The 12326-nt window shown below is 40.3% G+C and overlaps 1 protein-coding gene across 4 annotated transcripts in view; it reads right to left on the bottom strand.

Moving 5' to 3' along the window:
* The window catches only part of RNF182 (ring finger protein 182), a 66352-nt gene extending 54940 nt beyond the window's left edge, over nucleotides 1-11412 (bottom strand). Inside the window, exons 1-2 of one of the 4 annotated variants that reach the window (XM_084872753.1) lie at nucleotides 11316-11412; nucleotides 10573-10870 (exon numbers count right to left, since the gene is read on the bottom strand). The gene's annotated coding sequence lies outside the window, so the exon portion shown is untranslated. The remainder of the gene's footprint in view (nucleotides 1-10572; nucleotides 10871-11315) is intronic. The other 3 variants (XM_084872755.1, XM_084872754.1, XM_084872752.1) reach the window with 3 other exon arrangements.
* Between the last annotated feature and the right edge of the window lie 914 nt (nucleotides 11413-12326).

Here is a 12326-nt window from a genome sequence, read left to right as displayed (position 1 = left end):
CCAGGGCTGGACTATTCATTATGGGAGCCACTAGCCACATGTGGCTACTGAGCATGTGAAAGGTAGCTAGTGCAACTAAACAACTAAAAATTTATTTCATTTTAATTTTGAAACTAAAGCAATATTTTTCCATCAAATACAACTTTACTCTTTTGGCAGTACTACATTTCATTGTAACTGCTGAAAATTTAGCATCCAAAATAAGAGATTCTTTAAATATAAAATACATACCAGATTTCAAAGACTTCTTTAAAAAAATAAAATAATGTAACATATCTTGTTAAATAATTTTATACTGTCCTGGCCAGTGTTGCTCAGTTGGTTGAGCATCATCCCATGTACTGAGGGGTGGCTGATTTGATTCCTGGTCAGGCTGCACTCCAAGTTGGGGGCCTACAGGAGGCAGCCAATCAATATTTCTCTCTCCTTGATGTTTCTCTCTCCCTCTCCCTTCCTCTCTCTTTCTAAAACCAATATATAATAATAATTTTATACATTTTTACATGTTGAAATTATGATGTTATTTTTTATATATTGGGTTAAATAAAATCCTTTATTAAAATTAATTACTTTTTTGAATTTCTATATATTCTTTATTTCAGACAGTGTATGCTTAATTTCTGACTGGTCTTTTTCCTTTTCCTTTTTTTTTTTTTTGCATTCTCATTAATATCTTTAAAGGTCTCACTAAGTTCCTCAGAAGCACTAAGTTCCTCAGAGGTTTTTAGCAGATTCTTGAATAACCTTATAAATGTGGTTTTGAACTCTATGTCCAGTTTTCTGCTTTCCTCCATTTCTTTTGTTTGTGATCTGCCTCTTTGTCTCCTCATTTTTGCTGCTTCCCTGAGTTGGTAGGGTGGCTTTGTGTGCTAGATGTCCAATGGGTCAGCCTCTACAGTTACCTGAGGTGGACACTCTTGGTGCACTCCTTTATCAGCAGCACAGTTTTGTTGTAGTTAAGCTTTGATTGTTGTTGGTAACACTGGGCGGAGTTGACCTCCAGGCCAATTGGTTGTAACAGCTGTGTCTACAATGGGAGAGCTTCTGTGCTCAGTTTGGATGGGGCGGGGTCTCAGGGTGGAGCAGGAAGCCTTGGTTTCCTATAAGCCCCGCCTTAACAGGCTTGGGTCTCAGTGTCCCGTGGCAATGGCTGCACACACCTCTGAGAGAAAGCTGCTCTTGAGTTTTGCCTGCTGCCAGACAGTCCAGTTTCTTCTGAATTAGTGTGGGTACCCAAAATCTCACCCAGAACTGAAATACGGTGCTGTCAGGAGGCTCTGTTTCCCTCCAGAACAATCAAAGCAGCCACGTATCCAGCTGCCAGGCCTTTCCTCTTGCGGGTGTACATCTCTGCATTTCTCTGCACCTCTGTCTTCCGCAATTCCTCTGGGTCTCAGTGCCCCACAGCTATGGCTGCACATACCTCTGAGAGAAAACTGCTCTTGAGCCTTGCCCACGCCAGACAGTCCAATTTCTCCCTATATGTGTATATCGAAGGACCCCAAGAATCAAACAAAGATTTAAAACATGAGGAAACAGAAAACACTGAACCAGAAAAAAACAAAAATAAAAAAAAGAATCCAAACTTATGAAGACAGTGTAAGGAGTCTATGGGACAACTTTAAGCATACCATTTATATCATTTAGAACATCATCCAAATTATTGGGGTGCCAGAAGGAGAGAGAGAGCAAAATATTGAAAACCTATCTGAAGAAATAATGACAGAAAACTTTCCCTACCTGGTGAAAGAAATAGACTTACAAGTCCAGGAAGGACACAGAACCCCAAAGAGGACCACACCAAGACACATCATAATTAAAATGCCAAGGGCAAAAGAAAAGAGAGAATCTTGAGATTCTCAAAACAGCAAGAAAAAAATAGTTAGTTACCTACAAGGAAGTACCCATAAGACTGTCATCTGATTTCTCAACAGAAACTATGCAGGCCAGACGGGAGTGGCAAGAAATATTCAAAGTGATGAATAGCAAGAACCTACAACCAAGATTACTCTACCCAGCAAAGCTATCATTTAGAATTGAAGATCAGATAAAGAGCTTCACAGACAAGAAAAAAACTAAAGGAATTCATCACCACCAAACCAGTATTATATGAAACGCTGAAAGGTATTCTTTATGAAGAGGAAGAAGAAGAAAAAGGTAAAGATAAAAATTATAAACAACAAATACATGTCTATCAACAAGTGAATCTAAAAATCAAGTGAATAAAAAATCTGATGAACAGAATAAACTGGTGAATATAATGGAATCAGGGACATAGAAAGGGAATAGACTGACAATTCTCAGAGGGAAGGTGGTTTGAGGGGTGCAGGAAGAGACTGGACAAAAATCTTACACCTATGGATGAAGACAGTGGCAGGGGGTAAGGGCATGGGGTGGGTGGGAAATCAGGTGGAGGGGATCTTTGGGGGGAAAAGAGGAACATATGTAATAATCAGGACAATAAAGATTTATTTTTTTAAGTAATTATTGTTTGCTTTTTTAATATGGCTACCCGAAACAATATTACATATTGGACTGCACTGGTCTAATGATTAAAATACTGATACTATCTGAAAAGCATGGTTTGAAGTCATCTGTTGTCATGGAGACTATAAAAGGAAGCCAAATCTATCCATCCATGTCACCGGAAGAATTATCCAGGATGTACGCAGTATCTAAGCCTTAAGTCCGTAACCAATAAGAAACCATAATTTAATGACAAATGGTCAAGCAGTAACTGAAATCAATATGGAATGGTATGTTAACTGAAGCTCACCTGGAATGGTACTGCCAGCTTACTCAAGATAATAAACCTCCGTCTAGTGGCAAGTAGCTTTCCAATCTAGAGAAGGTTTAGAATTAATGCAGTGCTGATGAAGAAAATCAGACTCACATTAATACTTTTTAGAAAAGCCAAAGAATATGTTTTATATAATTTAGAACAGTTTGTGAATAATTATGTTTTTAATGTTTAAATGAATCTGACATACACTGGCAGATTAGCCTTATGATGCTAATTTAAAATGTGTGATAAATTTAGATTTATGATTTATTTATATTGAAATGTTGAAGAAGATTTGGCTACATCTATAAAATAGGTTATAAAATAAAATTTTAAATTTAAAAATTTTGAAGTGATGGAACAGTCAAAAGAACTTGAGCTTGTATTTGGAAAGGTTAAACTCATTTGGGTCATAAATTTGCTCAATAAGCAACAGATTTGTTTAAACAGAAAATTAAATACATTAAGTTTATATATGCAATTGAAAATATTTAAGGTTTAAATTACTACTAAGTTTGTAAATGAGGATGACAGTTAAAGGAACTGAATCTGTTCAGTTTGAACTAGTTTCATCAAAGGAAAAGTAAAGATGATTACTCACATTTACCAGACTTATAGTTATTCTTATTAATAAATTAGAATTTAAAAGCCTAAAGAAATCTAGATTTTACTTTTATCTGTTATTTATATATGTCACATACATATATATTAGTTGTCCTTTCTATACACAAAATTTACTCGTAATAGCTAATAATTAAGTAGCTTAAAACAATTAATTCATTTAATCCTCACAACAACCCAGAGAGGTAATATTAGTCTCCCCATTTTCCAGGTCACGAAATGAAGGCATACGTAGTAGTATGATTAAGTAGCTGCCAGGAGGTCACACAGCTAGTAGGTAGCAGAGCCAGGATTCAACTCCAGGTTGTCTGGCTTCAAAATTCATGCTCTTCGTATTGCCCTTGAATGTGAAAAAGAGCTCACATTGACAAAAATAGTAACTAGTGTTCATAAAAGTGAGCTTTTACCTGCAGGTAAGATTTTTAACTAAAAGTCTCTTATTCTTCTTTTTCCCCAGCAGCTATCAAGATAGGTTTGCACTAAGAATTCAGGGGGAAACCCACTGTGTACAGGGGAATGATTGAAATGAGAACAGTTTTCAAGGCTTCTAACTTCTTCCAGACCTCTGGAATCCTTGAAAAGTCCAGCCTAAGGTATGTGGCATTGATTGAATTACTTTTCACTTATTTTCATCCTATATCATCTCTATGGCTCTTTTCTACATGAATTCCCAATCCAAGACACAGTATAAAATTAAAATAAGTTCAGGAGAGAGAAGATAATTTCATTTAATTTTGTTTTTAATTCTAAAATATATATATATTTGAAGGGAAGAGTTCTCCCCTCCTTCTACCCCAAACCTCACCTGGATCCTGCAGCAATAAGTTAAACAAAAATTTATTTTTCTTGGTTACCATCTTAAAACCATTTCCCCTACCTAAACTGACCACACCTACCACTCTGAACCTTCCCTACCAGGCAGTCCTCACCTGGCACTCTTCCCAAAGCACCTGATCGGAAAGCATCTTCCCTGCCGCAGGAAGGCATTCTTTGTCTGCTGGTAACTGACAAAGCAATCACAGTCAACTTCAGAGTGTGATTTGTCCACGTGAAGCATGTTTTTAAATGTACTGACTCTGTGCAATTTTGAATAACATATTTATTCACATCTTATGGATGAGGAAACAAGAGTTATTGTGATGATCAAAAGATAGTTTGTGTAGCAAACTTAGAGGACCTGGCACCAAGTAATTGTTCCACAGATGGTAGCTATGACAATATGTATTATTTAACGATCCTGCAAAACTATGATTCATTACTTGCTTTTATGAACTCCTGTCTCTTATTAATATATTTTTCATATAGCTTAAATAAGGAAGACCCCCTGAAATTAACCTGTTTCATGATCCTTCTGTGGAGACAGTAAGAACAAGTGTTTACAAGGGGGGGATTGAAAAGAGGAGACAGGAGATAAAGTAATAAAAGTATTATAAAGACAAATGTAAATGGTTTTTTAATATCTATTTTTGCTATCTTTTACCAGAATCAAAAGCTTATTCAGAATTGCTAGTATAAAATTAAGCTAAATAGGGTTTTTATATGTAACTTTTTAAAACATGAACATCAGGAATCCAAATAATTAAAAACAGAATTGTGATATTTGATTTCTAATGTTGTATATCAAGTAACTAAAAGCTCAAATTAACTTTATAGTGCCCTAATGATAAATTTTGAAACTTAGATAGCTGATGTAATCTATATAATAAAAGCCTGAGTGACCGTTACAGCGGTCAACCGGAAAGACTGGTCCCTATGGTGCGCACTGACCGCCCAGGTTGCAGATGCTCAATGCAGGCCCCGCCCCCTGGTGGTCAGTGCGCTCCCACAGCGGGAAGCCGGGCTCATGCTGGCAAGCACAGCGGTGGGGGTGGGAACCTCTTCGCCTCCACAGCAGCATTAAGGAGCTGCATTCCAAGCGGTAAGCAGTGAGCAGGAGGGCAGTAAGGAACGAGGAGTCCCAGATTGCAAGAGGGCACAAAGTGGGCTGAAGGACCCTTCCCCCTCCCTCGCATAAATTTCTTGCATCGTGACTCTAGGCTATAAGGAACCTGAGTCAATTGCCTATGGCCCTAAAATTTATTGTCTTAAGGCCCTCAATACTGACTTTGGAACTACTTAAAATGTAATAATTTTATGTCACATAAAAAATTCTCTAAGAATTCAATTAAGAAAAAGCATACTTGTATACACTTTATCTTTGAAAATGAATAAGACATAGTTCTTGTTCTTGAGAAGCTTATAATCTAGCACACAAAAAACAGCTATAAGTGTTTTCAAACAACAGCTAAATTGTTTTTAAAGGGGGTATACAGAGAGTTCTCGTGAAAGAGAGTGAGAGGAATATCACTTAGTCCTTAGGACTTAGTAGTTGGCTAAGAAAAGAATAGTGAGTCTAAATTTTTAAATATCTTTTTATTGGTTTCAGAGAGAGGAAAGGAGAAGGAAAGAGAGAGAGAGAGAGAAACATCAATGATGAGAGAGATTATCATTTGGCCGCCTCCCACATACCCCTCCCCCGAGGATCAACCCTGGAACCCCAGCATGTGCCCTGACCAGGAATCGAACTATGAACTCCTGGTTCATCGGTCAACACTCAACCACAGAGCCACACCAGCCTGGCAAGTGAGACTGGATTAATGATAGGTCACATAAGACAATAAAAAATGGACAGACATTTTAAATAGTTATTTACATGCATATAGCAAGGCTAATAGCATAGAGAATATATATTCTTTTAGTATATGAATATAAATAATAAGTAAAAGAACTCCAGAAAGTATTTTTTCTGTAAATTAGTCTATTCTAGATTCTCTGTACAAAAAAACTCTGGTACATGTACAATATGCTATGAAGAAATACTTATTTTTATGACTCTAGGTTTGTTTCTTTTTATTAAAATAAGTTTAAAAGCCCAAGTGCCATAACAATTGGTGCCTTTATTTCTACACTAAAAATATATCAGTGAATTAAAAAGTAAAGCTTGCTGCATTCCTTGACATAAAGATGCCAGAATCCTGGTATATTCTGTGTACCTTTAAGTTAATTTAACAGAGAGAGAGATCAATCACATCAGTTTCCTCCTTCTTAAACATGGAAATCATAATAGTACCTGATTCAGTGTTCTTAAGAGAATTAAATAAGTTAATATTTGTGAAATGCTCAGAACAGTGCCTGGTCCATAGAAAGGGTTTGATTGACTAATAGGAAGAAAATGGAACTGCAATCATACTACACAAGGAATAAGGAAAACATTTATAACAAGAAGAAATGCCAGATAAGACCACACAGAAATCTTTTATTGTAGATTTATAATTCAAGATTTTAAGCATCTGTTCTTCACTATAACTATGCCCATCACATAGTGATAAAAGTGTGGGAAATGCCATGTCTCCCTTGAATGGCTATGGTTACAGAGAGCAGTGGTTCTCAAATGCTGCGACCCTTTAATACAGTTCCTCATGTTGTGGTGACCCTCAATCATAAAATTATTTTCATTACTACTTCATAACTGTAATTTAGCTACTGTTATGAATCGTAATGTAAATATCTGTGTTTTCCAATGGTCTTGGGCGACCCTGCTAGTGACCCACAGGTTGAGAACCGCTGCTGAAGAGCCTAAGACCATTGGAAAACACAGATATTTACATTACGATTCATAACAGTAGCAAAATTACAATTATGAAGTAGCAACGAAAATAATTTTATGGTTGGGTGTCACCACAATGTGAGAAACAGTATTAAAGGGTCACAGCATTAGAAAGGTTGAGAACGACTGACATAGAGGAATGATTTATAATGAAATGATAGTCAGAAACACAATTTCTCATTTAAATACATCAAATATGTTGAACAAACACATAATTTTAATTTCTAGTTCTATCACTATCTTGATTATTTAATTGGTCTACTTGACCTATTAGTTCACATGATATACCCCATGCAGAAAACCTTTACTCTTATGCTCTAATTTGTAGTTTACAATATTCAAAGTGCACTTACACCACAACTTAAGGAAGTCACTTTTTAGACAGTCAGGAGGAAAGGTGAGAGTAAGCAATCAGAACCAGCATCTCTGTGGTAGAAGTGGCCAACCTTTGGAAACTACTCGGGTAATTGCCTCAGGATTCTGAACCACAATGTGTCGAAGAGATTATTAGTGCCATCAGAGTCTTTTTCCTCTTCTTCCCTTCACCACCAAACCCTGCAGGCTCCAGATATATTAAACATTTAAGTCATTGGAGCCTCTACTTCAAGGTCCCCTGGCTTTCATTGTCACTGATTATAAGATAAAGAAGCAAGGATCTTGTTCAAGACACTTAAGGCAATGAGCAATCAATCACCTAACAGGATCACAAATTCTATCCACCATACAGTTTCTGAAAACGTCCAAAATGTGAAATTAAGGTTTATAACATGTGTTGTTTTTATGCATTTATTACGTGTTTTTAATGCACACCATTATAAACTAAGTTTCCAAGATTCTTCTGGTTGAATAACAAATTAACCAAATAATATTTTTTCAAAGCCTTAGGGTTATAAAATTAGTTTTAAAGCATTTTGGAATTACCTGGTAACTTTTCCTCATAAGAAAAGGAAGGCTGAAAACTAGGCCAAAAGAGATTATTTAGGTGTCATATATAAAATAAAATGAATAATAGTTGGAAAACAAGTAATTCCTCATCCATAAGAGCTCAGATTACTTGCATCAAGCAACATGGAATATATAGAAGGAAACACTTGATAAATATTTGTTGACTAATGTCCAAAACTATAGTATAAAATTGCTACAAACAACTGGCACATAAGGAAATCAATCACTGACCTCAAACTATATTTATAACACACCAATTATGTGCCAGACAGTTGAATGTATGCATTTTCCCCAAGCACTTGTGACTTATAAAATGTCTTAAGACATTTTATCTTCATTTTAATTGGGAGGACAAAAATTTAAACACATGCCCACAAAATTTTTCAACTTCTATTAATCACTATTAATAATCCATGTCACTAAACATCACTTCTGTAACCACCACTATATGTCTCCCAATCCTATTCTCAGTTATGATCAATACCTACCATGCACAGTAGGTCAGTTAACAATACCTTATAGTACTTATATATTTATAGCACTTTTTCTGCCAGATCCGTGGGCAACATTATTCTTCCCAGCCACAAATGCAAACCAAAGTGTTTTGATGATTAAGAAACCATTAAAAACTATCATCTTTCCCAAATGTGTTTTTCATAAATGCTACAACATATTGTACGACGAGATGCTAAATTACCAACAAGTCATCCTGTTATTACAGTGCAATAGAACTTGCAAGAGCATGTTGACCCAGAAATAGCCAATGAAGGCTTCAGTGGCCTTATGCTGCCCATGCATTGGCTCATTTTACATCGTTGGACATGCTTGATCTGTTACAGAATTCTTCAGGTAGAGCAATGGCCGTGGTTATGTTTAGAGACCGTATCTTTTAACTTATACCAAAAATGGGGACCAGTTTTACTTAATAAAATTTAAGACTCGTAAGCCTAGAAATGCACACAAGTCTCCTACAACTGTAAGTGACGAACGGAGTTTCCCACCTAAGGATGTGCTGTGCTGTACCCTACTCCCACCAGGTGGCTGACCTAAACCATGGGCAAAAGCACACTTTCCATTGGTATTTCCTAAGGAGATACTGTGGACCTCATGGTATTTTTCTCTTTCATTAACTGGTTATGCACAAAATACCTCAGAATGCCGGTAACATAGACAAATATGCCAAATTGATGTTTTGTGCTGCCCTGACAAAAGCTTCATTTCATGCTTCGAGTTTGGATAAATAAAGCACTACAACCAAACAGTGCTTGCAACACATGACTGTATCTGATGTTTACTGACTTTATTTTTTGGCAAAAAGCGATACAGCTTTAAAAAGCCAAACTATATTGAATCTTGGGCCCCGTGTGAACTAGCAACAAAGGCAAAGCGTAAGTCCTTATTTTGCTGAATTAACACTGGATGCCTCCATTCTTCAGAATACATTTTCTAGCCACAAGATAAATGTGCAGGCTAAAACTCAGAGTGAGAGATCTGACTGAAAAGCAGGTCCAGGCTTTTGAATGTTGGCTTTGCTAACAAAGATCTGAATAAAGCTGTATACTCTTGGTACCTCAGGAAGAACACAAAATACGTTTCAGTATAAAGCATGGAACTACAGTCAGTGTCTATAAAATATGCCTACACTTCAACACTCCAAATGCCTTTCATGTTTCAATGAGAAAATAGGTATATTCTCTCCTGGTTATCTTCTCAAAACAGATCTACTTCATTTTAATCAATGTACCATGTCATTACCATCATCTGAGAGTGTTTAGCAGAGCATCTGTGAATCACTCTACAAGTAAGATTCAGTTAAAAACAAACCCAACTTGAACTAATCTGCAAATTGTTGTTGCAACTTATCCCTTTAATTTCCAATACAACCTCCTAATGAAGTGACATTACTTAAAACTGCTAGCAAATATGAACAGACTTGGAAACCTAGTAATCAGCAGGCTAACAGGTGTTGAAATCCCAAAAGAGAGAAGAGGAATATTAGGTAATCACTTTATGCCTGATGCCCCATGTAGCTTTAACATCCATAATTCTAGTCAGCTTAACTGCAATTCAAAATGATCCATGCCACTGGTTTCTTTTCATTAACTACTGTTTAGCAAGGGTATAATGTATTGTATTCCATCCATATGCTCACTAACCGATCAATTTCAACTTACAAATTATTTTACTAAATGGACATACAATTTAATTCGTTGACTCATTTTCCAGTTATCTATGTGACATCTCTCGCCAATTAAAACAAATATTAACAAATATATTATTTCCTTCCAAACTGATCCGCTACATTCCTGAAAATAAAGTTTTCTGTCTTTTCACATTACACGTAAGATGATATCTAAGAAGCCACAAAACAGTTTCAGCAATCCTATTTTTAATGCATTCTTTGTGTTTGCAACCAAGTAAATATCACGAAATGATGGGAGGGCGTGAGCCATTGGGAAAGGAGGGGGAGGGGTCCGGGTACCATAACCTGGGCAATTCCCCACCAGGACCTTACGCCCTTGGCAAAGGCATCTGACACTCCCTGGCTCATAAGCTCATGCAACTGCCGCCCAGACACCTGCCTGCAGAGTGCTGCCGACCGACCGCTCCTCACACACCAACACGCCGGGCATTCTCCAGCTCCTCGGAGCGAGAACACAACACCTCCCCGAAGCGGCGGCGGCGGCACAGGTGCCCGATGTCTGCCCCGCCAGTTCCCGGCGCTGCCCTGGCTCCCGGCTGGCAGGGGGCGGCCCCGCTGCCTCTCCCTTTAGTTGCGGCTGCACCTGCCACAGGCGCGGTCCCCGTGCTCCAAGCCCAAACCAACTTCAGAAGCGCCTCAGGAGCCTCGGTCACAGCACCGAGAAATGAGCTCGCTTTCCAGAGATTGTGGAGAAAAAGAAAAGAAAAGAAAAAGGGATAATATATTGCTCTTTGCAACCCTCCCGTCCCACGCTCGAGGAAACTGTGAAACATGGAAATCCAAAGATAAATAGTTCCATCTTTCTTTCTAAAAAGGCTTGATGAGAGAGAGAGAGAGAGAGAGAGAGAGAGAGAGAGAGAGAGAGAGAGAGAGAGAGAGAGAGAGAGAGAGAGAGAGAGAGAAGGTAGGTACCAGCCTCTGCAGAATCACAGCGGGGAGCGGCCGGAGCGGGACGCCCCGCCGGGAGAGGCTGCGCCGCTGGAACTTCGCGCCGCGGCCTCGGGGAGGCTCCGGGCGGAGGCGGCTCCGGAGGACGCGCCCCGGGACCCGGTGCAGCCGGCGGCGCCCCTCCCCGCGGCGGGCGCACCCCCAGCCCCGGCGCCCGCCCCCGGCCTTACCTGCCCGGCGGCCTGGGTCGCGGGGCCGGGCCGGAGCCGCTCGGGCGGCGGCCGGGGAGGAGGGAGGAGGGAAGAGGGAGGAGAAGCGGGGAGGCGGCCGCGGAGGAGGAGCCGGCGAGGAGCGGGCCGGCGGCTGCGGCTTTGTTTCCCTGCGCCGCGCTGCCGACCCTGCGTCACCATGGCAACCGCCCGGGCCCCGGCCCAGGGGGACCCCGGGACACCCAGGTCCTGGACCCTCCGGGCCGCCGGCATCCCCGCTCTCCTCTCGGCGGTCTGGTTGGTCCGAGGGGATAGGGACCCCCAACCAGCCGCCGCCGCCAGCACCCCGTCGCCCTCACCTAGTCTGTGTCTCCCCAGCTGGACGGGACGGGAGGAGAGGAGCGGCCCAGAGCCAATTACCTCCATCCCATCGGCACCCCCTTTGATTTCCCACCGGGACATTCCAACCCCCCGCCCCCCAACCCCAGCACACCTTTCTTCTACGTAGCTGATCCCCCAAATTCACTGAAGATTAGAGAAAAAGCAGTACAAACTAATAAAGTGTGGAGCAACTGGTACTTGGCGCTTCTGTGGCTGCAACAACGTTCGTTCTCCCCGTCCTCCCCCTCCCTCTCACTTTCCTCCTTCTTCTCCACCTCCTCCTCCTCCCGTTCCTCTCTTCCTCCCCCTCCTCTCCTCTTTCTCTCCTCCTCCTCCTCCTCCTCCTCCTTCTCTCCTCCTCCTGTTCTTTGTTGAGGAGGCAGCTTGCTTGCTTTGTTTATTTGTTTGTTTGTTTGTTTGTTTGTTTAGTAAACAGCGGATACACTTATCACCTCACAGGCTAAAGCACAACTTTGGACTGCATGTGAATCTCCTCTGCTGCCGCTGCTCAGCTACTGGCTGTGACTGCTAAGCATCTCCCAGGAGCTCTGGCTTACTCTGTGCCAAAGACCAGCTGTGTACTCACTGCAGGTCCTGTGCTCCGGAGAAGAGAGGGACAAGGCTACCCTTGACACCTGCTAGGCAGCCCCT

This window comes from Pipistrellus hanaki (assembly GCF_964339955.1).
Source record: "Pipistrellus hanaki genome assembly, chromosome: 2".
Lineage (NCBI taxonomy): Eukaryota > Metazoa > Chordata > Mammalia > Chiroptera > Vespertilionidae > Pipistrellus > Pipistrellus hanaki.
Note: the sequence above shows the minus strand (reverse complement) of the source record. Positions and strands in the feature narration are given on the sequence as shown.